Source organism: Rhinoderma darwinii, chromosome 3 (genome assembly GCF_050947455.1).
Source record: "Rhinoderma darwinii isolate aRhiDar2 chromosome 3, aRhiDar2.hap1, whole genome shotgun sequence".
Taxonomy (NCBI): domain Eukaryota; kingdom Metazoa; phylum Chordata; class Amphibia; order Anura; family Rhinodermatidae; genus Rhinoderma; species Rhinoderma darwinii.
In genome coordinates this window covers 358118043-358125821 of record NC_134689.1, presented here as the reverse complement: position 1 = coordinate 358125821, position 7779 = coordinate 358118043, and positions in this window count along the sequence as shown.

Sequence of the window (7779 nt, the reverse complement as noted above, 5' to 3'; positions counted from 1 at the left end):
CGCTGCAGCCTGTGCTTGGCCTGTGATTGGCTGCAGCTGTCCCTTGGACTGAATTGTCATCCCGGGAGGTCAGACTGGAGGAAGAAGCAGGGAGTTCTTGGTAAGTAGGAACTTCTTTTTTTTTTTTTTTTTTTTTTAAACGCATTCATGTATATTGTGATCGGAAGTCACTGTCCAGGGTGCTGAACCAGTTTAACTCTTTCAGCACCCTGGACAGTGACTATCTCCTGACGTCGCGTACCGGAATTTTTTTTGCCGGGTTCGGTCAAAACGAGTTCGGCCGAACCCGGTGAAGTTCGGTTCGGTTGTCTGGGTTCACTCATCTCTAAGACACTCCGTTTGGATGTTTGTAAACAGAAAAGCACGTGGTGCTTTTCTGTTTAAATTCAGAGTTTGACAGCTCTTGCGCGAATCACGCAGTTCGCACGGAAGTGCTTCCGTGCAACCTGCGTGGTTGTCACGCACCCATTGACTTCAATGGGTGCGTGATTCGTGAAAAACGCAGAAATTTAGAACATGTTGTGAGTTTTTTTCCAGCGCACTCACGCTGAGCAAAAGTCACGGACTGTCTGCATGCCCCCATAGACTTGTATAGGTCCGTGCGACCCGCGTGAAAAGCACGTGCGTCGCACAGACGTATATCACGTTCGTGTAAATGAGGCCTAACTTGAACTAAGGCACCATTGTCTTAAGGCCAGGATCAGGTTTGTTTTTTTAGCCAGACATATATATATATATATATATATATATGTATATGTATATGTGTGTGTGTGTGTTGTATCACACTCACTACCCTCCTCTTGGATTTGCTTCTGCCTTTGGCTACAAAAACTGCCCAAATAACTGCATTAAAACTGTGTGTCATCCGCCACTAAAGCCTGCTCTCTGCTGAATGTCTTGGCTCTGATTTTGGCACTTCAGTAAGATACTGTTCAAGCTGGACCTGATACCCATATAATCTTCCTCTGCGCAGGGGTGTACATAGGTGTCCCATTATGGTGCCTATTTTTTCCACTTTGGACAGAAGGGTATTTATTCCTAAGCCCATTTTCATTGCTCTTGGGACAATTTCTCACCACCCTGTTTGTGTACAATTCAGTTCCCTCTGTAGAAGGGTCCTGCACAAGTCTCTCCACCCAATAGCAAAGGGTACTGGATCAGCCAGATTTGAGCGCCTCTCTTTTCAAGGATGCCATAGTAGCTGCATTGTCTGCATCCGGGTTAAGTATTGTTTTATTAATAAAGCTTTTGGCTGTCAGTGCCTGCTGGGCGTTGTAGTTTCACAACAGCTGGCGTGCTGAAGGCTGCTGACCCTTGGTACTCCAGTAACTAACATGAGAGCTATGAAACATGATTTTATTGAAGAGTTTTAAAGTCTGTAGTGACTAATATTTCATTTACTATTTGGGAAGAAGGCAGTGTCTTATAAATAGGATACGTTTCGGTCTTAAAATGTTGCTCTTCCAAAAGGTGTTGTCTCAAGCACTACATACATACATACATACATACCAAAGAGACAGCAGCACTCAGCAAAGTAGTCCAATAATAAAGGGTGCCACCTGATAGTCTTGATCCAAAGACCATGCAGATATCCCAGAAATAAATCTAGCAGCACTACGGTAATCAAGGTGAAAAAAAAATGTGGTTTATTGTGCCAACATGGCAAGTGCAACATTTCCGTCCCACATTGGGACCTTTTTTCACACACACCATATCACTATTTTTATATAAAAAATAAAGATCTTTTTTTGTATGTGTTTTTTTTTTAAATAAAGACTCAGACAACTTTTCTCCTCCATCCATCTCAGATGCAGCTATTTTGTGGTTCCTAGTTTGTTGATGCTCATAGGTGATTACTGAGCACAGGACCACATGTGGTTTAAACCACGCCCCTTTCTAGAAACTTTTTAAGTGTCTAGAGATGCACAAACATCATCTGTTCCTTTTGGCACATTTTCTTTATAAATAGGCCTAGAACTAGACGCAACATTATTCGCCAGAAATGCCACACTGCCTAGGCACAATCACATTTAGTACATTTTGTCCCACTGTCTAAGGGTGCAAAGGGTTGTGACTTGTTTACTAGCTTTCCTGGACTTCTGCATGGAAAACTTGCTTAGTGATGCCATAACTATGAAATAGAAAATGTGTATCCCTGCATAACTAGGGGTAGATTTGCCTTTCAGGAGCATAGGAAAGTTAGACTACAACCCCTGTGAAAACTATATGGTGGCTATATTTGTCAGACGGTTTTTAAATTCCCAAAGCAAATTCTAATCCCTTGTGAAACCAGAGCTAATACATTACACTCTGACATAAATGACTACTAGGAAGTCCATGTACAAAATGCTTCTATCAACTATACATAAAGGGGGTGACTCCTCATAATAGGGACTTATCAACCCATCAGATTACATCTTTTATTTCTCAGAATCCCTTTAAAAGTTAATGTAGCATTCAAACGTTTCCAGTTTTGAAACCAATCTCCCCCAATTCTTCTGGAGGTTCTCAGAACTGAATATATGTGAGATAAAGTAGTGATTATTTGGGGGGGGGGGGGCATTTACTAGAATCATGGTCACTATTCCAATTGAATGCTACAGTCCGCCTCACCCTAGCCTGATAACAGAGAAGAATAGATCGCATCCGACTGCGCAGCAAAGATAATGGACTTTAGGTATAGTGCGTACTGAATAGAAGTGTTTGTACGTTTTGGGTTTAACAGACTTTCTTTCCAGGGGTCAGCAGCCCACAGCACAGCTGCTATGACAGCTTTTGGCTGTCAGTGCCTGCTGGGCGTTGTAGTTTCACAACAGCTGGCGTGCTGAAGGCTGCTGACCCCTGGTATACACTCAGTGGAGTAATATTTGGAATTGGCCATGGAAACAGATTTGGTATAGTTTAGTTTGAGGGTCAGGCGAGTTCTTACTGGATTATTTATGGGCCATACTCCTATTTTTGACATTTGCTACAGATCCCATATTGGGTAAACACTTATTTTAACCTCCCCTATTGCACTGTGGTCCTGTTTGTTTTTATAGATTTTTTTGCTTCCGTTTGTAAGGGTATGTTCACACGGCAGCATCCGTAACGGCTGAAATTACGGGGCTGTTTTCAGGAGAAAACAGCTCCGTAATTTCAGCCGTAATGGCATGTTGTAGCGCTTTTTGCTGCGTCCATTACGGACGTTAAATGGAGCTGATTTTCCATGAAGTCCATGGAAAACGGCTCCATTTACGTCTCAAGAAGTGACAGGCACTTCTTTGACGCGGGTGTCTTTTTTACGCCCCACCTTTTGACAGCGGGGCGTAAAAAAAATGACCGTGTGCACAGAACATGGTAAGACCCATTGTAATGAATGGGCAGATGTTTGCCAACGCTATCGAGGTGCATTTTTGGATGTAAATCGAGGCGTAAAAAGCCTGAATTACGTCCGTAAATAGGCCGTGTGAACATACCCTAACTGGTAAGTCCATAACTGGTTGGCTGCTTTACAATGAATATATTATATTATTTGGATCTCTGAAAAGGGTTTTTCCCTTCTTTAGCAGTGATGGGGTATAGCTAATATATGCCATCACTCTCGCAAATTGGACCCCCACCAGTCAGGACTTGATAGCGTAGCAATTTTTCAGAATGAAGGGGACACAGCGCCAGTTAAGTGTTGCAGCACCTTCATCCCCTGCACACAGGATGGAAATGCTGTGGATTCTTCATGCAGAAAATCTAAAGAGAATTACAGTCCCAGCCAGGTGGAAGAGATTTGAACAAATGTCATCCACATGTCGCAACACCTTTTCAAATCCACAAGAGGCTCATTCTGTTGAGTACGGTAACAGCGGACCGTTTTTTGTGGAGGAAAAGTCTATTAAAAATGTGCCACGTGTGTGAGTACCCTCCGTTTTTCCTGCACTACTGCATACCCATTCACCAGCTGTACAGGGAACTGTAATACATTGAATGGAGCTGTACTGCCAGTTCCCGTATGCTGGGGGACAGAATAATAGCGGATAAGGAAAAAACTGAAGGAACCTTAGTACCTTTTATACTCAAACGATAGGGGGTCCATAGGCTGGACCACCACCAAATCTTAAAGATGTCGATATTACCATAACAATAACCAATAAACAACCATTTATTTTGTGTCAATGAATTTAAATATGCTTAAAGGAGATGTCCACGAATGGACAACTAATGACCTATCCACAAAATAGGTCCTCAGTATAACATCGGTGTGGGTTTGACACCCACACCCTTCACCGATCAGCTGCTCCGGCCACCTTAGGCACCGGATGTTGTGAAGGGTATTCAGTAGTCGGAACCCGGAGAAGATGGCTCCGACCACTGCATAGCGGCTGTGCTGCAGAACTGCAGCTTTGCATCTATTCGGTTGAATGGGAGCGGAGCCTCCGTACTGCAGCTCGGCCGCTATTCCGTGACGAGCCATCTGCTTCCGGCGTGGACATCCAGTGCCCGGAGGCAGCCGCAGCATCTGATCGGAGCGGGATCCAGGTGTTGCACACCCATGATCGTATACTGTGCATAGGTCATCAGTTGTCCATTCGTGGACAACCCCTTTAACACAGAATCAGTGATTACCATGTTCAGTGAACCTCAATAACATATTGAGACATACTTACACGGCAATTCAAAACTTTTATTGATAACTACTACAATAAGACCTTCATATCTGTAACGGTTTGATCGAGCTTTCAGTTATCACATGCCTGTTTCTGATTCTTTTTTTTTTTAATACACTGAATTTTCCTGCTGTTCATGACACAAATCCATAAAATACTGTGCACTAAGTGGAATGTACAGTGGCGCACACACGGAAAGGGCCCCCCAAGGGGTCCCTTCCACCGACCCATCCAAATATTTGAAAGAGTTTTTTTTATTATTACTATTATTATCTAGGCACCATGCAAACCAAATCCATGAGATTATGTGGGCATATCTGCGCCTTCGTTATGCTGTCTAATCAGAGTGCCGCCGCGCTGGTCCTGGTGCTCAAGCGTCAAGACCAGTGCGGCAGCACGATGAGAAAACCGGATCGCGGAGCGAGGTGTCCTGGGGATGTCTGCATTATACAATGGATTTGATTTGCACAATGCCTTGTTAAAAATATTAATAATAAAAAATCTTCAGGACTTCAAGACGGAGATGAAGAGTCTAAAGTAGTAGGTAAATGCCGCAGTCTGGTCTGGGGGTCTGACTTATTATTTTTTTTTGCTCTAGGGTCATTATTTTGTTTACGGATCCGGCCTGAGGTCTGAATACATTTTGGGGTCTAGTCTGATTTGAAGGAGTTGTTCCAGCAGTGAGGCCAGTGGTACAGCACATGAGCTCTGATGCCACTGATTGACTGCAGCGGTGACGTGCTGGTATGACACCTCATCGCTAGCAGCCTGTAAACAAAGAACGGTGGGAGACTGCCGGAGCATCTACACTGCAGGGGATTGAAGGGATGAGAACTGTGGTTTTTGTTATTTTATACACATTTGCACCTCCCTTTCTTTTTTTTATTTTTATTTTTTGAATTTTTTATTTTTTAAATCAAGCTACAGGACAACTTCTTTAACCCCTTAAGGACGCAGCCTAGTTTTGGCCTTAAGGCTCAGAGCCCATTTTTCAAATCTGACATATTTCACTATATATGGTAATAACGTCGGAATGCTTAAACCTACCCAAGCGGTTCTGAGATTGTTTTCTCGTGACACATTGGGCTTCATGTTCGTGGTAAAATTTTGTCGATATATTCAGTGTTTATTGGTGAAAAATTTTCAGAATTTAAATGCAACTGCTTGTAAAACAGACGGTTATACCACCCAAAATAGTTACTAGTTCACATTTCCCATATGTCTACTTTTAGATTGGCATCGTTTTTTGAACATTCTTTTATTTTTCTTGGACGTTACAAGGCTTAGAACATAAACAGCAATTTCTCATATTTTTAAGAAAATTTCAAAAGGCTATTTTTTAAGGTACCTCTTGAGTTCTGAAGTGGCTTTGTGGGGCCTATATATTAGAAACCCTGATGAAACACCCCATTTTAAAAACTAGACCCCTCAAAGTATTCAAAACAGCATTTAGAAAGTTTTTTAACCCTTCAGGCATTTCACAGGATTTAAAGCAAAGTGGAGGTGAAATTTGCAAATTTCATTTTTCTTGCTGAATTTCAATTTTATTAATTTTTTTTTATGTAACACAGAAGGTTTTACCAGAGAAACACTACTAAATATGTATTGTCCAGATTCTGCAGTTTTTAGAAATGTCCCACATGTGGCCCTACTGCGCTCGTGGACTAAAACACAAGCCCTAGAAGCAAAGAAGCACCTAGTGCATTTTGAGTCCTCTTTTATTATTAGAATATATTTTAGGCAGCATGCCAGGTTTGAAGAGGTGTTGAGGTGCCAGAACAGTAGGAATCTCCCAATAGTGACCCCATTTTGGAAACTACACCCCTCAAGGAATTCATTTATGGTTGTTGTTAGGATTTTGACCACACAGTTTTTTCACAGCACCTATTTCAATTGGGCTGTGACATTAAAAAAATTACATTTTTTCCAATAAGATGTAATTTTTTATCAAAATTTCTTATTTTCACAGGGAACAAAATACTAAATTTTGTTGCCCAATTTCTCCTGAGTGCAGCAATACCCCATTTGTGGCAATAAACTGCCGTTTGGGCCCATGGGAGGCCTCAGAAGGGAAGGAGCGCTGTGTGTTCTTTGGAGTACAGATTTTGCTGGTTTGGTTTTCGGGTGCCATGTCGCATTTGCAGAGCCCCAGAGGTATCAAAGCAATGGGGTCATTTCTGGTGGGTTTCCATTTTGGAAACTACACCCCTCAAGGAATTAATTTATGGGTAATGTGCCCATTTAGACCCCATAGTTTCTTCACAGAACTTAGTTGAATTGGACTGGGAATTTAAAAAATATATATTTTTTCCAATAATATGTCATTTTAGCTCAAAAATTCTTATTTTCACAAGAAATAATATACTCCATTTTGTTGCCCAATTTGTCCAGAGTGCGGCAATACCCCATTTGTGGTGATAAACTGCCGTTTGGGCCCATGGGAGGGCTCAGAAGGAAAGGAGCGCTGTTTGTTCTTTGGAGTCCAGATTTTGCTGGATTGGTTTTCGGGTGCCATGTCGCATTTTCAGAGCCCCAGAGGTATCAAAGCAATAGAAACCAGCCACAAATGACCCCATTTTGGAAACTACACCCCTCAAGGAATTCATTTATGGGTGTTGTGACCATTTTGACCCCATAGTTTTTTCACATAACTTATTTGAATTGGGCTGTGAATGAAAACAAAATTATTTTTTTCAAATAATATGTCGTTTTGGCTGAAAATTTCTTATTTTCACAAGAAATAAAATACCCCATTCTGTTGCGCAATTTGTTCTGAGTGCCGCAATACCCCATTTGTTGTGATAAACTGCCGTTTGGGCCCATGGGAGGGCTCAGAAGGAAAGGACCACCATTTGGCCTACTGGGGATTTTCTAGTGCGAAGTCATGTATGCAGAAGCACCTGAGGTACCAGTACAGTTGAAACCCGCAAGAAGTGACCCCGTTTTAAAAACTACACCCTTAAGGCATTCACCTAGAGGTGTAGTGAGCATTTTGACCGGAGACCTACACCCCATAAACTGTAATGTGGGTTCTCCCGGGTATGGCAATACCCTACATGTGGCTGTTATCAGCTGCCTGGGCACACAGCAGGGCTCAGAGGGGAAAGACGAGGGGGGATAAGCTGTGCGGAGTGCATCA